Consider the following 26,878-nt stretch of genomic DNA (forward strand, 5'->3'; position numbering starts at 1 on the left):
TACTGCCTGCCAACAGACGTTTGTTTAAAAAGCTAAAATGCAAAGTAAGCCCTGGCAGCTAGACAAACAGCTAGGCGCAACCATAAGAAGCATGCACAACACAATCCTCATATATTCCTGCCCATTAAAAGATGAATAAACTCACTTGTCAGTACATTTAATTTTTTAGCACAAGAGCTGCCTCGCACGAAACGCCAGATGCAAGTTTGTTATAGTGGAGTGTGGCAATAGTAGGCGTTAAAAATGTAGAACAAGCCCGTAAACGGCCACCACACAATTGTTGAGGAACAGGTGTTCCCACAAGTAAATATAAACCTTTAAATGCATTTAATTTCATAACTCAAATATCCCGCTCTGCTTGTTTTAAAGGGATTGTTTTATCAATAATGAAAACAAGTTTAAATTGGGTGCTCTTATTTGCCACATTATTAACACTAAGCTTGATTGTGACGGCAGGTCATTTGTTGTGGTTTAACATTCTTTATGTTAATATGATGTGGCAGGAGACACTGAATGCCAGTGTGGTGCTACATGGGCACGGTTCCGTCTGCATAGTCTTATATGCGGTGGAGCCGAGCCCATCTATTTCCTGTTATGCGGAGCTCGAATAAAGCATGTACCTAAAACCTTGAGGCGTTATCACTCAGAATCACAGAACCGTAACAACATTCCTAAGTAAGAAACGTTTTAATGAGAGGTTACTTGCAGGGATCAATGAGCAGAGAAGGTGAACGTAAAACCACAAAAATGAACTATGAATTTACAACCAAATAATGACTAAATGTGTGGCAGCAGTAAATCAGTCTCCAAAACGGAAACCTGTTTTTAAAAGAAAAGCATCGCACATTGTGTATTTTTATTTTGAAATACACGTGCTTTTAACTGACTGGTGCTACGTTATCAGCCGCAAACGTATGCAATAAGTGGTCTGGTCTTATTGTGAATGCTGATAGTTATTAGAAAAGAGAGCAGCCTCCGCTCGTTCACCTGCACTCGGCTCAGCGCTACCTGCCTGCTGTGTGCTGCTCATTCAGGCCACAGCCCCAGCCGCTGGGCTCAGATGCAGAGTTAGGGAAGCACATAAGATGCCTTCTGGAGGCTAGATCGCTGCGGCCAGAAAGTTCGACAAAAAAGCTATTTCAAAGATCATTTGAAAACTCAAATCGCTGCTACCCAGAGTACTGTGTGCTCATCGCGTCGCGTTCTCTTTCCAGGCGTATCACACATAACACGGCTCAGACCCAAGCCTCCCTGTTGGCATGCAGTCATACTATACATCACAGGACTCAGACGTTGGCCGCTGAGGTGCTGGCATGAAGCCACACTATACAAAACAGAGCTGAAACGAAGCCCCTGTGCCGTTGGCATGCAGACAGAGGGCGAGAGAAGCCAGCAAGCAAGCACCTCGTGCATGGATTTACTGGCGGCCTACCTCACCCCGCACTGCATCACATCCTTGTTAGAATAAATTAAGTTGCCCTCCACGGATTCGAGAACACAAGTCCAATCGATGGTGGAGATGTAGCAGAGCTCGTCGTTCTTCTCAATGCGCCGTATACAAGTCAGGTCCCGGGCCGGCAACCAATCCCAGCGTGGCCCGGGGAATGATGTCACGGGGGTGTCCCGGGCCGGCAGCCAATCACAGCGCGGCCCGGGGAAGGATGTCAGGGGGTTGTCCCGGACCGACCGGCGGTGATTTTCACAAGGCAACAAATGAGGGGTGGGCTCCCTCGAAATAAATAAATAAAACGGGAATAAGAAGCGCTCCTCAGCGCGGTCCTCGGCGAGAGGGAGGGTGTGGGTGGCGGGACTTAAAAAAAGAGACAGCAACGCCCACGGATCGCATCAAGCCGCGGACCTCGGCGAGAGGGAGGGTGTGGGGGGCGGGACTTAAAAAAAGAGACAAACGCCCCCGAATCGCGTTGTGACGGGGAAAGAGTAACAGACAACCATCTCTTCCAATGGCTAGCCTCCATTTATGGAGCTAGCCAATGGAAGAGAAGGCGGGACAAAGCCCCACACTGTAGGATCATAAGATCTTAGGCTCCGCCCACTGCCTCGCAGTGCGACGGTGGCCTCAACCTAAAAATGAATTGAGGTAAAACCACATACACCGCCAAGAATGGTCAGTGATGCTTGGTGAAGTTAATCGAAGCAACAGGGAAACTCTGCCAATTGTCAGGTCAGAAGTTTAGGGCAACAGCATTGCTTTTTCTTAGAAATCTGATACACAGCAGAATCATGCAGGTATCAAAGTTGGCTTCAGTGGCAGCCGGTGAAGAGTCACGACTTGTAAGAGAGGAACGAGGCAGCAAAGTTCACGACCTCGGCAGCAACAACGCATCAGTTAGAGTACAGCTGATGCTATTTTAAAATAATAATCTTTTGAATCAACAACCTGGTTATTGTATTTTTTCAATTCATTGTGTTAGTGTGGTAACATCATTTGATCTGTATTAGAGAAATCACATCCAGCCACTAACTAATGGTAGTGTGGTTACCCCATTCAACCGGAGTCCCTTCTTTTGCTGAAACTGATAATTTCAAACAAAATTCCTTGCTGGCCCATTTTTCAAACATACTATCTGCCCAAGCCCGCAAGGGTATATTGGGTTGCTCACCCTTTCTATACCACTGTTGGAACAGCAATCTGCAGCCATTCAAGCCGCGGCCATTTTGACTCCGTGCGAGGACCCTGTGGGGAAGCGAGTACTGAAACCATCGGATGGTGCCCTGGAAGACGGTGTTCCCGAGGTCGTGAGTGTACCACTGAACCTTCCATCACTATTGACTTTGGAGGTATCGAAAAGCGTTCCCCCCCCCCCCCCCACCACCCCCCGGAGACCTGTTTTGTAGACTTTCATCTTGGGGTCCTCTTCTCCCTTCTTGGAGATTTTACGACTCCGGGGCAAGATAGATCGGGACTGTCCATCTAGGAGAAGGAGACTTTCTGCGTCTGAACTTCTCGTGGACTTACTATCTACGAGTGTTAACGGATTAACTCTAGATGACTTCCTTCTCCTGTATGACTCCTTTGCGTGCTTTTGGGTCTCGCTGGGCGGGGTCCGTGTGCTGGTTCGGAAGGGTCAAGGTTAAGATCAATTGGATCGGGACGGTTTGGAGTGGCTATTATGGATGTTCCATCTGCAATTGTTTGATTTAAGAGGCTGGGCGGTGTATCACAGTGCCCCTAATTTCTTTTATAAGGGTCGTTCTACATCGGTCTTTTTGCGACAGGGGGTGTCTGTTTCTGGCGGGGGGAATAAAGGGGCTGGGAGCACATACGGATATGCCCTCCTCCATTTGTTTTCCTACCTTTAGGGTTTTAGTTATTTGGGGCTACAGGCACGCTGCTAGTGGGGTTAGGCTGTAGCCATCTGCAAGGGTGCAGGGTGGGGGGTTGGAGGGTTTTTTTATTTTGCCGTTATTATTTTCTATGGCCTTTTTCTTCCTTCCCTTTCTTTCCTTTAGGATCAGTATAGCTAGCAAACTATTCTGATTTTTACTGTTTTCTGGAGTTTAGTGCTCATGCTTCTTACGTCATCCGGATTTCCGGGTGGGCAGGCCCTGAGAACTGGCGCTCATGAAAACGTATATTGTATTGTTGTTTACTCCGATTCATATGCTTTGGACCCGGAGTTCCAATTATAGCTGTTCCTAGGTGCATATCCTGTCTCTTGGCCTGTCCCCCGTATTCTTTTGTTTGATTGTATGGCACCTGATCAGTTTATTTAGATAATATAAAATAAAACCTCTATCTCATCCTGTGACTTATTTATGCGTTCTAATACAAGTTCTATCCTGAATCGCTGCCGAACCTCAGGGTTGTCGGCTGATGAGCTGTGTCGTACCGTGATATAATGGATCCTAATTATGTTTAGCGGCCGGCCCCTGCGGTTGTAGGCCCATGCTTGTATTTCTGAATGCTGCAATAAAGGTTTTTCCCCCCAATTTTTTTTTAAAATGAGCCTATTGTTTAAAAAACTTTCTTTCCAAATCTTCAAATGGCAGCGGTAAGAGCTCTCCATTCTCTAGATTTAAAACGCTGCCTGAAATTCTACCTTGACAGAACAAAAACTTTCCACAAATCCAACCAATGTTTTCTGGCTTACAGCTTACCCAGGAAAGGTTTTCTACTCACAAAGCAAAGCATTTCCAGATGGATCTCTGGTGCCATTGTCTTCTGTCAACAGCAGGCTGGTCAGCCTTTACAATCACGGATACGTGCCCATTCCACTAGGGCAGTCTCTACTTATACATAACTATTTGCAGGTGTGACCATCACGGAGATTTGCAGAGCGGCAACATGGAAGATGCCGCATACATTTACCAAACATTACTGTTTGGATACAGAACTCACGAAGGATGCTGCAGTGGGACAGGCGGTATTGTGTCATCTATTTCGATAGAGGGGAGCCTTCCTTCCTTCCCACCAACTTTTCTCTTATTTTTCCACGCACATTTCCCTATCACTTTTATACCTTTTGCCATACTTGCAACTTATTGCTTTGCTTTTTAATGTTGTGATATATATTTGTTAACTAATGGTTCATATTCTTTATGCAGAAGGAAATGTGCTTATCATTGCTTGTGAATCTATGAAAGATACCCTAGTACTGGATAAGAAATGCTTTACTTACCTGTAACTGCAGTTATCCAGTCTTGGTACCTTTCATAGATTCACATGCAACCCACCCGCCTCCCTTTGAAGCACAGTATACAATGTATTGTATGTAGAATACATAGAATACATTGTATACTGTGCTCCCAATGGTTTTAATGATTTTCTGAATAAATGGGTACTTTCTTATTTATGTCTTTATTTGTTTGATTACATTTCCTCTTTGTTCATTTTCATCTGACTGGTGTTTAAAAGGTATATGAGGCAAATTGGTGTATTGTGTGTGACATTTACCCGAAGGAGACTAAAAATATTATCTAGAACCTAACACCTACTTCTATGCTCTCTACTGTGAAAGCATGGAAGGCAGAGCAATCTGTAATCTAGAGTTTCTTAGGGAGAAGAGATGCACTGCGTACCTTGTTGACAGCAAATGCTGTTATTTATAAGCAGATACGTGAAGATAGTATTCCACGAGACGGGCAAACACCCACTGCAGTAGCAGTCACTTGATCTTCTTCTGGAACTTGGTTCTATCCGCTTTAGTCGTTCGGTGAAATGTATCATCTGTAGAGTGCTGTGGCAGCAGGTGCAACCGTCTAGCAGAATCACATGTGATAATCTGGTCGAACGACCTTTCCCGGGAAATGGTCAAGTGGCAGTCTGTATATTCAACATCTTATCAGAAATGTGACTTTTTGACACAATTTTAGGAATGTTTAGACTACCTTGTTTTGGTTATATGTCTATATGTGTTCTTCTTTAACCTTGACATGATGAGTTGACATTTGACCCAGACGAATGTTGCACTAGATATTGTATCGGTCATTAATCAAAGAACTTGATGATACCACATTTCCTAGAAATATAAGATCTAGGGACATCTATGTTTAAAGGCAGACCTGACAATGATTCTGCATAAATTATGGAATTTGGCGGCTTTTGTGAAGTGAGTTAAGGAAGATGGCGGCCTCTGTTAGCTAAGATGGAGTAGTGTCTCATAAGATGGAGTCGGACGTTAAGGACTTTACATCAAGATGAATGAATAATAAGCCTGAGTTTTGGAGGTGGTGCGCATACCTGTATAACCGGATTTGTTGTCTGTTTGGAATAGCTTGTCAGCTATTTCGTGAACAAGACATCGGTGCAAGAAAGCAATCATGGCACCAGTTTGTGAAGGGAATGTTTTGAATGCTCATCTGGATCTGCATCTGTGAACTGGGTGGATTGTCTCTCCAAATTAAGAGGTAAGTGCGTAGTCCATATATATTGTATCCTATTTGAGATGGAATTTGCGATGTCACCTTAGGAATTTTCTGACCTAATCATATACGTCTGTGGATGTCAAAATAAGGTAAAAATATATTAATATAGACTCCAATATTTGGGCTATGGTTGTTTTTGTGACCCTAAAAAAGGCACCTGTCCCCAGCGACGGTACCTCCTCTAGGGCGTAGGAGAGTTGCCCCCCTGCTTCCAGTTACTGTTATTTAACAATAATCCCGGAGTCCCACTCGACTCTTCTAAAGAATGGGGTCGACCTCGCTGATGAGCATGTATGCCTTGGGGGCAGGGTGTGTCCTATATTGTTGCTTGGCAAAGATGGCAGCTGGCTGAAGTTCATTGTGCATGTCTGGTTGGACAGGTTACTGGCTCTGTCCAACTGAACATGCGCACTTTGGGCAGTCAAACCCATGGTCTATTCGGAAAAAGCACAGGAAACACATTACAGACCCCTGGAGTCCATGAGAGCACTGTGTTAACCTGCCCAAACCAATCCCTGAGTTTCTCTCATGTAGTTTGAAGAATAAAATGCATGAGCGCACAATCCTGATTGGTTGGCCTGTCCCCACGGGTGCATTTCCTTAGACAATATGGGGGCATGATAATTAAAGAACATGTTCTATGTTCCAGTTATTTGTTGATTTTTGTAATAACAATGCGCTTATCAATCTCTATGGTGGGCTCTACATGGCCTGTTTAATACAAGCTTGGTTCCTGCATTGTTTAATAAAAAAGAATTAAAGCATACAGAATATGATCAATCACTATGTCGCCTTATTTTGAAGCCACACTGTGATTGGTCATGTTTCTTTAAAGGTGACACAATGATCTTTTTTGCATCATGAACGCTGCAATTTACAGAGTTGTGCACGTGGGGAGCGGACGATGGTAGTGGCGTCCTCAAGGCCAAATGAAATAGGAGACAAGCACACCGAATCTTGGCATGTCCAGGTACTTCATAAGAATATCATAAAGAAACATTGTCCTTTAACTAGTATGGCTCGCAATGCAGCTTTCCAAGAAGGAAATTGCCCGAAGCATAATTTATCAAGCATTTAAGACGTGGATCGTAATCATACCCAACGCTTTGTGTGCGGGGGGGGGGGGGGGGGTATGGGGGGGGGGAGGAAGGGAAGGGAAGGGATCCCTCAGACAGCTTGTAAGTAAATCACTGGTAATAGAAGATTAATGTAATTGTGGTTTGGATGAAGGATAGGACATAGTCCGAAGAATTTTGTATTGTGGTGTGATCAGATGTGGCAGGCAGCCTGGGTGAACGATTACATAATGTTGATTATAGTGCTTGGAGTCAAGATTTGATGCGGGTTATTAGCAGCAGCTTATGAGTGCAGTTATTGGAGAAACTGGTAGGATTAGTGATCCTTCACAAAAAACTACTGGAGCAAAGCTATAGGCAAATAATTGCCTAGCAAAGGTGCAGAATGATGTGAGAAGCCCCAGCATAAAAGACATAATTATTAATAACTTGTTGAATGGACTACATGGATCCTGTACAGACAGGCTCTTCCTGGGTACAGCCATAATGGTGGCCAATGGAGATATTGCAGCCTATTGGAAATATGGAAATATTCCCCTCCCTCCCCCCCCCCCTCCTCCAGCATAAACAAATGGTGCAAGGGCGTGGACTGGGGTGCCGCACAAGAAAAATCAGTATATGAGCCCAGAGGTTGCCCCGCTAAACACTGTCGGGTGTGGGGGAAATGCCTGGTTTGGCTGTAGTTAAAGGAGCAAACTGTAGTGTGGGAGAGTCTAAGCAACTAAGTAAGATGGCAATGTCATTGTATTATGCCTTGAAAGAGGAGTGAGCTGTACTGTGTTTTACTTTGTCAAGAAAATCAATAAAATTGGTTACAAAAATATATCTTGTTAGATTTCAGAAGTTCTGACAGATTTCTAATGTTTTTTTACAGCTTACAATAAATATAAATGACAGTCACTGCCCCACAGAATTTTCAGCGCACCATGTGAAACATTTTACTGCTTATGATAAAAAATACCTTGTTGTATGCTAATTTCAGTGATTTGTGGAGTAAAGCTCTCTGAATTTGTGAGACACAGGATTTGTGGTTTAGAGCATTCCTTTAATTACATAAACCATGCCCCTCTTTAAAGATTCCTGCTCACGCCCCTTTTAGAGACCCCCTACCCTTATGTGTCACTTTAAGCCCTGTTCATATATAATTAGTGTTAAAATAATGTTTCCATTTGAAATGCTTAATTAGCTCAGTTTTATTACACAAACTTTCTTGATGTTGAACATACTGCGCTTGGAGATCTGATGAATTAAACAGTGCAAAGTGCTCTGCCGCCCATTGTGGGGCAAAACCTGACCAGGAATGTTTGTCGGTACCAAATGTTCAGCAGGCCAAAGAGAGCATGAGTACAGCACACTAAATCGAGGAATGTGCGGGTACTGCAGAGCAATTAAACTGCTCTTTAATTCTGTGATCCTGACTGTGAAAACATATATACTTGCTGTGTGTGACAGTAGGGATAGTGGTCCTGTGTAGACCAGTGTGAAGATGAAAAGGTAGCTAATCTGGTTTTGAAGTGCATTATTTCCTATTCGTTTCCAAGAGCCCCCCCCCCCCCCCCAAAATCTCCCTTATGTCCATCAGCCTCACTCACTATGCTCGCTCACTAAGTCAAACTTGCCTCTAACATTTACGTCCACCACTTTGAAAAGTTCCCAGCCACCACTACCTGTCTCAGTCTGATATCACAATGATGGTTTTGTTTATGTCTATATCTGAATGACTTGTCACCGTTCTTGGAAGGGTGGGCACAGATGACATCTGCGTCAAAGGTAAACATGATGATTCCCAGAAATTAAAGGGAAAATGGTAACTTCCATTGCCTAAAACTGAGTAGATGGCGACTACTACTACTTAAGATGGATTTGGGGCCTACCTAAAAAACGAAGTCCGACATTAGGGCTTTACGTCATAATGACGTGCAGTATCTGGACCTAAGGTAAACAAGCTCTACAGCCTAACAAACTAAAATAGCAACTACAGCTAACATGGAACCTGTCCTGTGTATGTTTCAGAGTCTAAAACTTAAATGCAAGAAGCCAAAAAGTGAGTGATTAAAATGATACAATTATAGAGGAAAACAGTCATAAGGTTTATGAAATTCCTAGAATATTTTCTAAGGTAAAGGTGAATTAACAGTTCTTTTTTTGTTGTTGATTGATCTTCATTATACATTTACAGAATAAAAGCACATGCCAGAAACATGCATTTGAAGGAATAGCAATTCATCACTTGTTATATGCACAATAACACACGTATTCAAACTGAAATGAAAAGGGGGTCTTAGCGCTGTAAAGCACTACCCTTACAACCTGACCCCACTTGATGAGAAAGATGCACTAAAAAGCATTCATTATAATGCGCAACATCACATGCACGGAATATAAGCATAGCGAATATAAAAGGGAACTAGACACATTTCTTAATTTTCTGATTATTGCGGCTCGGTGCAAAAAGAGACAGAAAACCACAAAGAAGTTAAAAAAAAAAAAGTGTAAACGGTCCCATTATGGACTTTCTGTAAAAACAAACAAAAAAACGTTTCAGTTACTTGTGTGCATAGGGATGCAATTCTGTCACTTTTGTTTCTTTCTGTTGATGACGTGGACATGAGTTCTTCACTGAATTTGAAGGCTGGACATTGTTTAGTTGTTAGTGACAAAACTAGGCCTGTGATGGCTTGTGAAAACAACAACACAGCGGAGCAGAAGAGAACGGCAGCTGCTGGAGTAGATAACATAACTTTTGATTTGAACGGAGCAGGGAAAGCACATCATTTTCCTATGTTGCTCGAGCAGACGTAGAAACCACTTTATGCCAATGGAATCCAATGACTGAGAGATGCCTTTTATGGTCCATGGTGCTTGACAGACCAATGGAACCTTGTCTCAAAAAGACAGCCACCATCTCCAGAATTTGTATTCCTCTATTGACTTGAATCTGTTTAGGCGCTAATGTATGCAATGTACATTATAATCTATAAAGGTCATTAAATATGAATCATATACTGCTCTAGTGTGGGAACTGAAGTGTCAGCTTTACAATATGGAAATAACCGGGATTGTGCGCTGGGGAGATTCCCAAAAATTTTTTGTGTGTGTCTAGCACTTGGAAGCTAGCGCCAAACGTTTCCTGCACTGCCACACATGCCAACTACCCGCTGTAGCGCCATTCACAGGGAACATCTCTGTTGTACTTGTATGGCCTAAAAGTAAAACATTTAGGAGTTGCTTATAATGTGTAAAGATTTCTTAATATTAGCATTGCCAAAAAAAACTGCTGCTTGCACTAAATGAGATGAGATACAAACTTTGTATTGAACGGCTTTTAAAAGAAGAAACTTTCTGCACCGCAGAATTTTTTGTGGGGGAGTGAAGCTTGCTTTCTGCTGAGAAGAAGTGATTAGTACAGGAATGACATTCCTGTACGACTTTCAAGTGTATTAGCCCAGCCTTTAAGTGCTGAGAGAAAAATCATTGCTTGGTTTGTTTTTCCTTGAACATGTCCATTTCCAGGCTACATGAAATAATTGTATGTGTTTTTGTCCAATGTATTTTCAGAAAACATGAGAAGAAAAAAAATCAATAATCTATTATTAGCCTATAAAGTATTTTATATAGGCATCTAACAATACTGAAATTGATTTGAACAACAAAAGCAGTTAAATACTGTTTTTTTAGTTCTATGTTTTGGCTGAAAAACTTATTTGAGGTATATTTTAATTAGGTTGAATTCTAATCCTATGTTGTGTTTAGGCATGCGTATGTATAGGCAAGCCTAAATTTATATAGTCCAATACTCTTTCATAGTGTCTGTCAGGTTTATTAAAGCCATACAAAAGAGGAGTGTTTATTATAGAACTGCAGGGCACTATAAAACCTTGATATTGTAGCTCGTTTAAAATAGCTTTCATGTCAAGTTTAGCTTCTGTCTTCAGAGGATAATAAACCTGCACTTAGGGCTCACTCCTTAACCCCTTCCCTGCGGCGGCAATTCCGCCGCAGTGCTAGGGGGGAGGGGGGCCGAGCGGCGCTCACATGCTCGTGACGGAATCGCTCCGTCACCAGCCTCGGTTGAGCTGTGCTCATGACAGAGCGGTTCCGTCATGGCCCCGCCCGCTCAATAGAACGCGCCGCACAGGCGCAAAATCAGCGCCGCGCAGGCCCGCCGAGCGGGCCATGACGGTACCGCTCCATCATGAGCACAGCTCAACCGAGGCTCGTGACGGAGCGGTTCCGTCACGAGCATGGAAGCGGTTAAGGGAAGGACATGTGGAACTGAATTTTATACCACTCTGCTTTATTTCTGTACAGGCTGGAGCACATTGCTTAAATAGTTTCTCCCGAATTCTTCAGATAATAAGGAGGAAAACCTGGCAATATTATCACCGCCTCACGTTGAGCGGCATCTCTTTATTAAGACTGGAGGCCAGTACATTTCTGAAAAAGTGACATAAAAAATGTCATAAACATCCGATAAATGTGGCTAGAATGATGCTTTTGTGTGGTATGCCCACGTCAGTTTTTATATGATTTAATGTTCTTTCAAGATTCTAGTGAACTGTTGTCACTTCTGCCGCGCTAGCCTGAAGTACTATTTATGGACTGATTACATGTATTGTATGTCCTGCATGTGTGCACCTGTTGTGCAGATCCATCAGAAACTATTCCTAGAAGCCACCTATAGGCTAATATTACCTAGACCAGTGAGAGTGTTACTTGTGGAAGTGTAAAAAATGTGTATGTCAGCACATGATCTAAACCCAGCTAACATTTGACAGTGTCTCTGTCACTCTTTGGCAAACCCTTAATAACATTCAGTGATGTGTTGGGCAATTGACCACCAAACAATAACCTTTTATCAGTCAATCGCTTAACAAACCTATGTTAAATTGAGCTCCCTATTTAACAGTAGGAGGTAACACACCAATATTACGCCAAATGCTGACATTAATTTTTAAGCGTAAAATTGGCCTTTTGAGTAGGCAATCAGAAACTGCTAACAGTCAAAATATTCTCAATGTTGAAGCGCCAATGTTGCGATAAAGTGAGCCTTTGACAAGGTTAAGTCTTCAAACCCAAGGGTGCCACAAGTGAAGTTAGTTCGATGCAAGAATGTTGAATATGAAAAACTGGTTATTGTAGCCCTGCAGAATCCCACCCAATGTATAAATCAGCACCCCCCAAATTCTGCAGCCTGGGCTGGCAAATTTTGTGCAAAAAAAAGCAACATTTGAAATCCTAAACCCCCAAAATTACTGTATTTTTGCGGCAGGCACAACTTATAGCGCTCACAAAAATACTCATCCTTGTCTGACACTACTGGACACTGACTAGTCAGTCTGTGACCTGGCAGAGTGTCTAGCAGTAATGTGCCTCAGATCACCTTGGTGTGTTATGCCAGAGAGTGCATTTTAATATTTGAAAAATCTGAAAAGGGAGCGAGGAGAGGGGAGGGAGGAGTGTCCTGGAGTTATTTAGGCCACAGGAGAGAGGAGGGGGCAAGGGTGTAGAGAAAAGGATGTGGAGTTATGGCCAGAGCTGGCGACTGACAAAACCGGCAGCCTGTGATTCTGGGCAAATCACCTTGCTTACAAAAACAATATGTGACCTTGTGTAATGTAACTGGGGCTCATGTAAAGTGCTACAATACAATAAGCTATAATAAAAACTTGCAAAACAACAACAAAAAGAAATACGGGTTGCTGGGTGCCACAAAATAAGGGCAGATGGTAGGGAAGAAGCCTTGCAAGACAGGTAGATGGGCAAGATGAGGGCCCTGTCAATGTTCAAGTAATGAACAGGTTAACACGTAGGTGACAGAGGAATTTTAGACCTCTACCTGCTTTGTAGCCTCTTGTTCGCCTTCCTTTCATTGGCTCAGTGCAGCGCAGAGCCAATAAAAGGATCAGCCTCATTTTTTTTATTACTATTTTTGGAGGCACTTTTGTAAAAATTGTGGAATTTTTATAAAAGTGTAATTTTTGTGGTTTATATTCGCTAACCCGCAAAATTGCAATATCCTGGTTGTGGGGGAGGGGGTCGGGTCTGATAAATAATGTGCTGTCAGAGTTTTAGGATTACTAACAGAGTGCAGTGGTAATCCAAATGATCTTTCATTAATGATTTACACACTCAAGCTCACTAGAAACCGAATATGTATTTCAACATATTTATTTTGAATTAGTTACTTTAAAATGCTGGGATAACAGTGCATGCAATATTGGTAACATCACAGAGATAATAAAAAGCAGCTAAACTTTTCAAGAACAGTGAAAACTGGGCAAGTCATAACATCACAGTGCATATCCTTTACGCCGTCTCTGTGCTATCTCCAGGCGCTATGCTAATTCTAGCAGATGAATAAACAATACGCCTGAATTTCAGATATGTGTGCATACCCGGGTTTGTTGTCTGATTGGAATAGCTGGTCAGCTATTTCTAGCACAAAGCCAAGAGCTAGGAGATTGTGTGAGTGCAAGAATACAATCCTGGAACCAGTTCGGAGATGGCAGAATGGAAAACTTTGGAAGCCTCAGGAGGGTTTTCCTCTGTCAAGATGAAATCTGGAGCTGTGCTCATCTGCGATCTGCATATGTGACCTGAGTGAAGTTTTTCTCCTAAGTGATCAAATGGTAGTCCTTACATACTGTATCCTATCGACAACGGAGTTTGCAATGTCACCTTAGGAATATTGTGACATAATCATATACATCAGAGGATGTACTAATAAGGTAAAAATACACCAATATAGACTCTATTATTTGGATTATGGATATTATTTGACTTTGAAAACAGCACTTGTCCCAGCCAGTTGTTACATTGGGGGTTTTGTTGATGTCTGTATCCGAATGACTTGACACGTTCACAATTCTTGGAAAGATAGGCACTGACGGTATCTGCTTCAAATGCAGACATGTTAATGATTCTGCAGAATCTGAGGAAAACAGCGACTCCCATGACATCAAACTGAGATGATAGTGACTTCCATTTCCTAGGATGGACTCTGGGCCTACTTAAAAAAAGAGTCACATCTTAGGACTTTATGTTATAATGACATGCAGTATCTGGGTCAAAGGTAAACAAGCTGGACAGGCTAACAAAATTAAGACTTTAGCTAAAATGGAACCTATCCTGTGTGTGTTTAAGAACCTAAAACTAATAGACAGAAGTAAATAAGCAAGTGGTTAAAATAGATAGAATAATGGAGAGAAACAGTCATAAGATTTAGTAGATTCCGGGAATAATTTATATGCCAACTAGTCACCAAATTATCACTGAATGTGTTTTTGAGTGTTCTTGCTTATCAGACATATTCATTATACATTTACAGAATATAGACACATGCCAGAAACATGCATTTGATGACATACCAATTCATCACTTGTTCCATATTCAATAACACACTTCTGCAAACTGAAATGAAAACGTTGTCTATTCACTGGAAGACATGATCCTTACAACACATGTAGTGGTGTGATTTATAGCTAGGTTGTACAAGTACTGGCAAAGTGAGTGGGTCTTGCTTTTCGGCTGTCAATGCAGACCTATTGGCTTTGCCAATGCATTTTGCTGGTGCTCTTCACCATCAGCAGAAAGAGAAATAAATGCAGCATTGTCAAGAAAAGAAATGCTATAACGTGTGCCTGCGCAAGCGTCCTGGCATCTCAGTGTGTTGTATATGCACATATACATCACCACATGTACAGCATCACACACCTGCCATTTTGTATTTTATTTTTATTTTCCATTCCAAAATGGTGGACTTCAACCTTCGAGCAGTAAATAAAAAAAATATTTAAATGCGTGCTGTGCGAATTGCAGCTTTTGGATACACCCAAAAATGTATTCTAAAAACTTTTTAAAAATGTTTCAAAAGCAAACCATGACAGAAAGGGCAGGAAACTAATGGGCGAGCAGCATGTAGAGGCAGATGTCAATGCAGGTTAAGAAACTGATGTGCTTTGGGAGACGAGATTAGAAAAATAGAAAATAGATAAACCACAAAAAAGGTAAAATGAGAGGGGGCAAAAAGCAGACAAGCTAGGGAGGAGTACGGTGGAAGCAAAATGGAGTTTTTGAGGTGAAGGGGGCAGGACAGTTGTTTTGTTGCAGGGATTCTGTGGAGTCACAGAACTATGCTTGGGATCATGGAACCTTAGTAGGCAGGGACTGAGCGATCCTACCACCTGAGTATCCATGAGCCCTGGGACCGACTAGCTATAGTGTCATACTTGCCCTCCTACTCACTCACAGAGGAACACGTTGTTAGAAACCCCGGGACACAACACTCCCGACCCTCTCAGGAATCGCAGTTACAGGACACACCATTTCATTCTAACTCTGGTACTAGTCCACAATAAGATTAGACAGAGAAAAGTTTAAAATGTTTATTTTAGCTAACATGCAGTATACATGCCACAACAAGCAGAAAAATGTTTAGCACAATTATGGTCAGCATAGCATAGCATAGGAAGTAGTCTATAAATCATAGAAGGTGCTGTCATTACACCTAACCCCCTCCCCTGATATTATATAAGAAGATCTCTGGGTGTTTAGCAGCAGACTCTGCACCTCAGTCTACATTACAGGTGCTGTCAAGCTCCCTTTTCTGGAAAGATCCCACTCCAACTGTGTGTTGCCCACCCGTGTATACCCATATGACCAAAGTACATGCTCCCAAAAAGCTGCATCTGCGTGTGTTGTCTCGGTGCTAAATCCTGACCAGAACAGAATGACAAGGGGCAATGTTGTTCGACCTTGTTTGCAGTGTTCAGACCAAATCCCAACGGCACAAAGCAAAATATGTTTGTAAAGTAAGATGCGCAAAGCAGAGGACAGTCTGGCGCGGGCTCCTGCTATCTTAGGGAAAATGACAATGGCCTCCTGAACCATGTGAACAGTTTGAGGGTGGAAACATCACATGAAGGAGAAAGAATGCATGCATTTCTGTGGCATGCTGAAAGAAAAAGAGAAATGTGAACAGTAGAAGGAAACAAGTCATCCAACCAAAATTTTTGTAAAGAAGCTATGCTCCAAGAGAAGGGCAAAAAAAAGAAGAGGAAGGGAAGTTGTTGATTAGAAAGAAAGCCAACAAGATTGACAAGAAATCCAACCAATGACAAGAAATTGGCTGGTCCAAAACCCTGTAAATATTGGTATTGGCTTGAAGATTAAGATCTATTTATCTTCAAGTGCCTGTGTATAGCTCCATCCTACTTGACAAAATCATTATCCACTTAGAAATAGAGTGCTGAGATCCTATTGCCTTGTACCGATACACAGGCTTTCAAAAACCTGCAATTCATAGTTGGACATGAATGGCAATATTGCTGTTAATGTGCTTTAAGTAAGTCTTAAGCTATTTCTATTCTCCTCTGTCTTTATTGTGGTTGTAAACGCTAGATGCTACAGCACCTGGAGATAAGTAATGCAGAAATGTCACCATTATTATCATCTTTAAGAAGTTGGAGTCTGGCCCATGCTCCCCCTTCTCACATGATCTTAACAATTTTTTTTCCAAGTGGTGGAAACTGTACGCACAGATTAAAGTTTTAAATTCAACATCGGATGAGAAATCAAAATCATCATTTTAATCAATGAGAATTAAAGTGTTGAATTTAATTTTTAGGTTTATATAAACATGAGGATCCAAGGATCAAATATATTTTTTATCAATTTTGCGGAGTGTCTCAAAACCCGCTAGGTGAATTGCAAGTTGGAACCACTACTTTTTGGCCCAAGCTTGGTGAAAATATGTTCAGTGTTTTCTATTCTGGAAGTTAGCAAACATTTCGTATTCCATGAGAAAACTACCTTGTTTGGTCTTAACTACAGCTTACCTGTTCCTTTTTCAGTCCCTGTAAAGCTTTCCAGGATTGGCCAATATTCTTCAGACTGATTCTTGAATATTTGTCGATCAGAAACAAAGATGTGGGCAAAACCAGATAACACTTGTCCTATAAAACACAATTAGAGTAGCTATTAGTGACAGGTTATTAATGCTCAAAAATACATGGGGTGGCATATATACTATGTTACCCTGCCCTGGAATAATCGTGACCTAGTGACCAAAACCAATTTCTGTGTATGGCTTGGAAGAACCACAATGCACTTTCGTCCCATGACTGCTTTCAAAGCATCCCACTTGTGTTTGATCCCCACCTCAGTGTAGACATTAATGGCAAAATATGTCAAAATGTGGATATAAAGTTCTGACTTGATGGCATAATATCCATCTGCAATATCCTGTTTCCCTTCCATATCTCCCTCTTAGTTAGGGCAACTGATAGGGTCTCCTGGCATGGCCAGAGAACGTAATCAAACATTATGCCAAAAGGATTCCATTTGTATTTAAGATTCTATTCCCTCAGTTTCTCAATGATTGGTAGGAATCGTTGTCTTCTCTGTTGCCTTCTAGGGGCAATATCCTAAAACATTGTACATTTGAAACCATGAAAAGTAATGTTGCTCTATGTCTTCACAACACTGAGAACCCTCCTTTTCTTTTTGAAGCTGTGAAATTTGACTACCAAGTCCCCTGGTGGGTGCTCTCCTACCACAAAAGTGAAAAGATTCACTATGAAGGCTTCTATGCCTGGGCCCTCTGCTCCCTCCTCGAGCCTATTACTCTCAGATTTTCTCTTTCAGACCAGTTTACCAGGTCTTTGTATTGGAAAATGGAGGTATGCATTTGGCCTGCGAGGTCCCTCAGGACGGCATCATGCTAAGTACAAGACTTCAGCTCTATCATCCACTCTGTCTCCGAGACCCTGGAACCATGTGTCAGCACCAAGGGGGAATATATTTGTCCCCAACTTTGCCTTCAGCTCATGGAGGCCTCTAACAGGTCAGCCCTCACTTCTCCCCTTAGTTCTAATTTAAAGGCTCCCAGACTGACTGGCATTTAAGTTCTCATTTGAGAGGGCCATAATTCTGGAAAATCCCTGCTTGCCCACCATTTCCCTTCTTAGTTACGAAGATGTGTGGTAGCTTACCTGGCGGGCATCCAAGGAGAAGTACTGGGGTGGGGAGATATGGTTGGGATGCGTGCTGAGAGACAATTGGGAGCTCCTACCTTTACTTTGGACTACACCTGAGCAAACTTGTCCAATAGGTCTGGTCTTTAATGTGCGTGGACTGCCCACAATCCGAAGCATATCAGTCTCCAGTGTCTTTCAGAGCTTTTCCCACTCTCAGCCCCAGATAGCTATTGCTAAGATCACCTCCACCTCAAAAGCCCACCTCTGGGTTGCACATAGTGACTCTGACTCTATAGGACCTTGACAAGTAGGCCTGTCTTTGCAGTACTTCCCTTGGGGCTCCTCCACTTAGTCTGCTTCTGAGTGTTAGGAGCAGGACCAATTGCCACCTTGGCAAATATTGCCAGATGCTGTGCACACTCCCTGGGCTAGGTGGGTGCCTTTCTTAGGGTTGCCGCCTCGCTGGTTTTATACCGGCATGGCCTGTATTTTAAGGTCCCTGCGGGTACAAAAATTAAAAACATAACCTAAATCCAGCTTTTTTTCCCCTTAATAGTACATACTATAAACAAAATAATTAAAGTAAACAAAGACCGAGAGGCTATATAATAAATTCAGAATGATATCTGGGTTTTTTCAGAATTTTAAAACGTGAACATATGGCCGGTATTTTTCTTTGGGAGAGGTGGCTACCCTACTCCTGGTCTGGCTGAGTGAGGGTACTACTTGCCTGTCCCGCCTGACCCAGTGCCATATTCTTCTCTGGCAGCGGATACCCGATGGGGGCCACTCCCGCAGCTTATGGTTGCTTTCAATGAAGTTACATCACTTCCGCTACACCAGGGTGGGCAGGCCGCCATGGGTAAAATTGCTAATCTCTGTTCTAGATCTTGAGGCTCAAGGCTCGGAGGGAGCTCTCTTACTGTGTAATTGTTCAAGTTGGTGATATAACGCCATACCCACACAAGAATGTATTTTCAAATGACACTTTAGATTGCGCTCCTACCAAGTGATGAAAATAACAGATGTTACTGTGACACAATTTATGATGCTCTGCACTGACCTTGGCAGGAGGGCATGTGTTATACTTGCTGCTCCGCCAGTGTGAGTGTGGTGTGGAATGTTGGTGCCTGGTGATGCTGTGGAATGTTGGATGAGTGAGGGGGTCAGTTGGTGTATGGGCTGAGCAGCAGGAAGGCTGCTCCTGGTGGGCCTTTTTGTACTTCTCCTCTTGATCTTACCAACTTAATAAATACTACTTAAGCAACCCAGGAAGTTGGATCTTCACTCATTTACAACATTTTGGCGACAATTTCCAAAGAATAACCTGCGTGGGTGAACTGGATTGAAGCAAAGACTAGGGAAACATAATCTACTTGAATTTGAAGCCTAAAGTAACTACATTATGAAGAACCTTGACCTAAAACTAAGCTTACAGAGATTAACAGATAGTCTGGTAGCCCTGAGCCCCACCAATGACCTTCAGACCGGTAGGCCCCAACCCAGGCGTGCCAGATCTTGCTGTGTCTTCCTGGACTTTTGCAGTGGACCTGTGCTAAATTAAGCTGGTGTGGCAGCGTCCTGTCCCACTGCAATCTTTGGCATCGGTCTGCCTCAACCACGGTGTGGGAGGACCTACCGCAACATATCATCCCCTGAGGCTTGAGCCGGGGGTTCTAGGCTGCTAAATAACGTTTTTTTAAAAAGTGTGACAGAATTTAATTGTTGTTGTATTATTTAAGCATCTGATTTACCTTATGTGATTTTAAAACCATTTCGCTTTAGTGGCACTGTAATCCTCGATCGCTAACAGCAGATCTGACGCTGACATGCTCCCATAGAAGGTACCGCCATCTTTGGTGGATTCCAGGGCAGCGCTCTAGTTGCTCGCTCACCCCCGCCTTCCCCTGTCACTACATAATGATCACCTGGCCCCGGAGGCGCAGCGGACGGGCACAGCGGGCGCGCCGGCGGCGTGCTAAAGGAAGGCCCGTCTGCGCCCGTCCGCGCCAAGTACGCAACAGGCGCAGGACATGCTGGTCTAATCCAACCTAATCCCGTTTCTACTCTACCAACTTGTATGTATAATGGGATAGACCTTACCAGGTATAGGGACACTAACACATGCTCCAATTGCCCGTCCATGGAGCTCATTTGGGGCCCCTTCTCGTGTAGAACCTGTAAATGGACCACCCCATGGCTCTCTGAGTTTCTGCCATGCGCAATCCCTATGAAGGCAGGCTCTTCTAAATTTAAAGGTGGACTGATTAATGCCCGTTCTATATACTGCTATAGTCAGGACATCAGGGATTTGATCCTTGAGTGTGACCTGGACTATCTTTTTGTGATGGAAACCTGGCTGAATGATTCCAGCAATCCTGATCTTGCAATTGCCCTTCCAGCTGGCTTTACTATCTTTAGGCAGGACAGACAGATCGGTAGAGGGGGAGGGGTTGCTTTAATAATAAGAAGCACCCTTAAATGCCACACATTTAATTTAGGTCCTTTAAAAGGGGCTGAGGCTATAGGCTTCTCAATTATGCTGAATGCTTCTGCTTCATTCTCAGGAGGTTTGGTTTACCGTCCTCCAGGTAACGCCACTCAATTTCTTGATTCAATAGGTGAATGTCTGGGACAGCTCCTGTTGCGTTACCCTCATTTTACGCTTTTGGGGTACTTCAATCTCCAGTTGGAATCCAAAAATGATGGGCAATCTATTAATTTCTATCAGACCTTGGATATTTTCGGCTTGCATCAATTAGTTGATCTTCCTACCCACTCTGCAGGCCATACATTGGACGGTGTTTGTTCCAATTTTCCGGCACTATCCACTCTCAGCCCTATTCCTCAAATCTGGACAGACCATAGTCTAATCCCGTTTAATATCTGTCTCCCACATCAGACAAAAACATCTAGGGTCAATCATCAGTTGATGACCGATATTAACTGGAAGAAGGTGGCTGAAACCATAAAGGATATCCCTCCGCGACAGTTGCACACCCCCAGTCTGTCGGGTGATGCGACCCAAGATTCCAGAAGTTTTCACTCCTGGATGCATAATGTTATTACAGAATGTGCCCCGCCTAAAGTAGGCCAATATAAGGGCACTAGATTTAAACCGAATGCCCCCTGGTTCTCGCAGGACCTGGCAGAAAGTCACCTACTATGCAGACAAATGGAACGCTAATGGAGGAAATCCTATGACCACTCCGCCCAAATGATCTATGTTAAACAAAGAAAAGCGTATCTTGCCAATATTAAATTGGCTAAAAGAGATTACTATATTAAGGCCATTAATGAGGCTCAGCAAAAGCAGAAAAGGGTCTTCTCTATAGTTAAATCTTTTACGCACCCTAAAGTCCTCCATCGGAAGCATTCTGCAATCAAATTGCGGATTTCTTTGAGGAGAAGATCATGCTCATTCAGAAGGATTTTCCTAACCCTTCTTCTCCTCCTCCCTTCAGTTATGCAGGGAGGGGGGACAATGTCACTCATATTTTGAGTGCTTTTCGAAAGTCGGTGGCAGTAGCCTTCATATTATCACGACTAGATTATTGTAACGGGCTAATGGCTGGAGTTCAAAAAGCTACATAAAAAAAATTACAGAGCGTGCAACTTGCGGCAGCAAGACTAGTCCTTAAATCATCTAGAAGATCTTCTGCCTCTGCTGCTCTCCAGACCCTTCATTGGTTACCCCTACATAAAAGGATTCTGTTTAAGATCTTACTTACCGCTTTTAGATTCCTTAATAAGACAGGCCCGAGTTACCTCGCGAAACGTTTCACCCGCTATGACCCCACGAGATGTCTGAGGTCGTCTGGTGGTAATTCAATTAACATTCCAAGATTTAAGCTCAAAACCAAAGGAGGCAAGACCCTCACAGTCTTGGCCTCCAAAGCCTGGAATACTATGCCCCTCAACCTCCGACTCCTCGTACAGGAAACTGCCTTCAGGAAGCATTTAAAAACATGGATTTTTAGTCTGTCAGATGGCTTTGTAATGGCTGCCATTTAGATCTTGATATTTGGTTTGTATACTCACTCAGCGCCAGGATGCTCCTTCCGGAGCGACAGTTAGCACTTTAGAAATATCCTACACAAAATACAAATACAAATATCACAACCAGCTGTGCGTGTTCCTGTGTATTCCACCGTTACCAGCGTTTTCAGCACTGTTTGAAGATTTGAGCTTTTGATCGTGCTCAACATGCTGACTTCGTCCATGGCGCAAAAGCAGGTAAAGTGCATCCCTGAGTTATCCTGCAAATCTAATGCAAAGCTGTTTCTGTGACGTCCTCAGACTTTGTGGTGAGAAGAGCTATAAGGAAGGAAGGAAGTGGCAATTGACATCCGTTCATGTGCAATCTGACCGGCAGTTAGACGGAAAGTGGTTTGGTGTGTGGTGCTATTGAGGAAATTGATCACTTCTCCTGAGGAAACGTATGACCGCTGCGCCTGTTATTTAAAAAAAACGGCTTTGTCCAGTGTGAGCCGTGACATCGGGAGCTCGAGGAGTGGTGAGAAGCCCTTAGCCCTTTCGCTGTGCTGCACATGCATGCCTGAAGCCACTCGGGATGTTCATAGCGTATGTGCTGCCATCTTTGCACCTTTGATGATGGTTCCGGATGCCTGATGCCTTTGGTGATGGTTCCGCACGAAAACTCATGTATTTATTTATTTTATTTTATGCATTCTTATAAAGCGCAGACTTTACCCGAAGGTGTCAGAGCACTGTACAATAGACCAGTTACGTTACATGCGAGAACTGTTATAGGAATGGAACAAATAAAAAAATAGCATGCCATAGTATCAAAGCTACGCAGGCATAGGGCACACAATCTCAAGCACATCAAGCACAGACTGTACAAGCAAAAATATGAATATAAATGACAACATTTACAATGACTAAAGAACTTTTTTTTTCTTTTTCCCAAGACCTTTATTGTAGCAAAGTCATAACATTACACAGCTGGTAGCCTACAACCCTGAGGCCGGCTGCGAAGGTGGAATCCACAATAAAAGCGCATTGCACATAGATACAAGCAGTCGGAACAGCAGTGTAAAACATACAGTTGGGTCTTGTAACGGTATTTGTGTTTTTATGGGAACCATAGGCCGCAACCAGCGGACCTGGGCACAACATTTAACTGGAGACCATAACCCCTGAAGGAAAAAAGAAAGGATTAGTGCAATTCAAGCATCAACGGCACGCGCCGGCACCAGCGCTCACGTGAACGAAGGCAATCGTTAAAGACATATCACCCAAGCGGTAGCTCAGGGACCCCTTAATCCTCCTCATCAGTCTGTCTTGCAACTAGAAAATCAGTGAGATAACACCAAAAGTCCTTAGGTCTGGACCTCGCTGGCAGGTCCTCCTCATAGGTTCTGAGCCTATCTCTGCAGCTGGCCATGTCCCCCAGCCATCTGGCCACAGTTGGTTTCTTGGAGCTATTCCAGCATTGAGCTACTTGTCTCTTGGCCAGCAGCAGCGCAATAACACAGAATTTACGTTTAACAGCCTTGAATTGGGCCGTTATTCCCAGAAGAGCCATTTTTATAGAACATAGCATGTCGGAGCTCAGCATGGCAGACAAAGCAATGAAAACCTCGCTCCAGTAGTTCTGGATCGCTGCGCACGACCAGGCTAGGTGTAGGAAGTCAGCCCCCTCTCTCCCGCATCGTTTACACTGGTCGACATCTAACAATCCATATTTGTATAGTAAGCTTGGTTTAAAAACTTGAAATGTATGATACGGAGATTTCCATTGGGTGTAAGGATCTGGGTTAGCGCGCATGCCTGCTGCCATTCCTGTTCAGTGAGCGGATCGTCAAGTACCGTGTCCCAGCGCCCCTTGGCCCTGGCCGCGGAGTAGGGTAAGTCCGCCTGAGCTGAGGAGTACAGCTGTGACACCATATGGGAGGTGTTTGGGGATTGGGGATGCAATCATCAGCTGTAGGGGAGACAGAGAATCCGGTTCCTGTGGGAAAGTGGGGTAGTGTTCCCTTAACGCCCTTTTCAGCCTGTAGTATGTGAATATAAACAACGGGGACTTATTCTGTACATACGTCATGTCGTCTATTTCTATAAATACCCCCTCGCAGAATAAATCGCCGAGCGTGGATATGCCCACCTGTTGCAGCAAAGACATGCCCACCGATTCCCCAGTAACCGATAGAGCCTGGTGATGTGCCAACGGCAGGGATGGGGCAAACAATGGTGATTTATGTGTTAATTGACTCAATTTGTTCCATGCTTTAATAGTGGTATCCACCGGATTGATATCCTGGGAGTGAAGGGGCGGGCGATTATGCGTGAGCATGGACGTGAGGGGTACTGGCGCCACATCATCTTTTTCAATAGTTGTGTGCGTGAGGTAGGGAAACTCGTGAAACCAGTATGCAGCAAATTGAGCTTGCGCGCAAAGGTAATATAGTAAAAAATCCGGGACACCAAAGCCCCCCTTGATATATGGGAGAGTCAATGTCTGTAAATCGATACGCGCCTGTTTACCCACCCATATGAGCTGTAGCGTAAGTGTTTTTATGCGACGGAATACCTCGCCAGGGGGGGTGATCGGAATGTTATTAAACAGGTACAGGAACTTGGGCAAGACATTCATTTTGACAATCGCTATGCGATCTGCCAAGGACAGAGGGAGTTGAATCCAGCGCCGGATTTTATCTTCCAACGTGGAAATGACAGTGCCATAGTTCACCCTAATCACCACCTCCGAGTCTCTGTGGAACATGACCCCTAAATAGCGAATTGGGTCCGTTTGCCAAACCAATGGATAGTCCGTGTGTATAGGGTCAGCCATATCAGTCAAGGGGATAATGTATGATTTGGTCCAGTTGATTGCAAGTCCGGAGTGACCCTCGAACTTCACGTATTCCCGTAGAAGCGGGTTTAAATTAGTGGCCGGATCGCGGACATACAAGAGCATATCATCGGCGTATAATGATATATGAAGGGGTCTGTCAGTAAAACACAGGGCCGAGGATTTGTATTTCTGCCTGATCCTACACGCAAGCGGCTCGAGGGCGAGGGCAAATAGCAGGGGGGACAGGGGACAACCTTGTCTAGTACCACGTCCTATAGGGAAATCGTTGGACACGTAGCCGTTCACTCGTACCCTAGCTCCAGGGTTGGTGTGGAGTAGTCTCACCCATTGTACGAATCTTTTAGGAAAGCCCATTCTGTGAAGTATAGTGATCAGGTAGCTCCACTCCACTGAATCGAACGCCTTTGCAGCGTCCAACATGATAGCTACCGCCCTCGTGGAAGGCTGTAGATAGTGGGAAAGTGCAAATAGTGTCCTGGTATTGTGCGTCGTGGAGCGAGTGGGGATAAATCCTGACTGGTCAGGGAGCACCAAGTTAGTCATTAGGGGAGTGAGTCTAACAGCTAGGATTTTGGCTAGTATTTTAGAGTCAGCGTTTATAAGCGATAGGGGCCTGTAGGAATCACATAGTTCGGGATCTTTGTGAGGTTTTAACAACGTAATGATCACAGCTTCCCTAAGTGTGGGTGGGAGTTCTCCCTGATCGAACGCTGCACCGAACATTGCCACCAGATGCGGGGCGAGAATGTCCACATAATGTTTATAAAACTCATTAGTGTAGCCGTCTGGCCCAGGTGATTTATTGTTTGGTAGAGATTTAATTATTTCCGTGACCTCCTCGACTGTGATGGGGGCGGCCAGATACTCTCTCTGAGAGTCGGATAGCCAGGCGAAGGCCACGTCCTACAGGTAGCTAAAGATTTCATCGGGGGATGCTATAGAACGGGAAGCGTAGAGTGCGCTATATGCGTCAACGAAACAGGACAGTATGTCAGTGGCTTGCGTCTTATAGTCCCCCTCAGTGGACCGCACGCGCAGGACGGTGATTTGCTTTCTGCCCTCGCAAATTCTAGCCGCCAGCACCCCCCCTGGTCTCCCGCCCTCTCCAAAAGCTCTAGCAGAGGTGCGCTTGTCTAAGTATTTGATTTCGTCTGCAACGTAGGTGCTATGTTCTGTGTGCAACAACCGCAGTTCGCCCAATAAGGATATGTCCTGCGAGGCTTCGAAAGCCTTTTCTAGTTCCCTCATTCACTTTTCTCGACTACTGATCTGGTGTCGTATATCTCGTAGTGTGCCTACCGTAGTGCTGATACAGACCCCACGTATCGTGGCTTTAAAAGCCTCCCATAGCAGGCAAGGGTCGTCTGACGATGGCTCATTCAGCTGGAAGTAGTCCACGATGGCCGTGTGTATAGTGTGATCATAATTTGTGTCAGTCAAAGCTCTAGAGTTAAATCTCCATTGGAAGGGAGGCGGACAGTAGTTCGGGATAGTTATTGAGAGCAGGACAGGGTTGTGATCGGAAAGTGTTCTGGGCAGGACACGTACGTCTGTGGTCCATAGTGCAACGTCTGTCGAGGCGAGCCAGTAATCCAGGCGTGACCAACTACTGTGTACCGCCGATATGTGTGTAGCACCAGCAGTGACCGGGAACTTATGCCTCCAGACATCCGTGAGAGTGAGGTCGTGCATCAAGTGATGTAGTTGCAGTCTAGCGTGTTTGTGTGGTTCGTGTGAGTTTGGTGACCTATCCAGCTCGTCATTCAAAGCTATATTCCAGTCCCCCCCACAGATGACATGTGCACCCCGATAATCTTGAAGTCTACCCCACAGGTCCCGAACAAATTCGGGTGCGTCTACATTAGGACCATATACATTCAGTAGCACAACCTTTTGGCCGCGCAGTATGCCTTTGACAATGATGAATCTGCCCTCGGGATCAGCAGTCGTCCCCAAATGTTCGAAATTCGTACCTTTCCTTATCAGTGTAATTACCCCTCTAGAGTAGGACGAGTAGTGTGAAGCGTAAGAGGATTCGGCCCAGCGAGCGCCCAAGGTAAGTTTAGAGTTGGGAGCGATGTGGGTTTCCTGTAGTA

This window comes from Lissotriton vulgaris, chromosome 4_1, assembly GCF_964263255.1.
Source record: "Lissotriton vulgaris chromosome 4_1, aLisVul1.2, whole genome shotgun sequence".
In the NCBI taxonomy this organism is placed as follows: Eukaryota; Metazoa; Chordata; class Amphibia; order Caudata; family Salamandridae; genus Lissotriton; species Lissotriton vulgaris.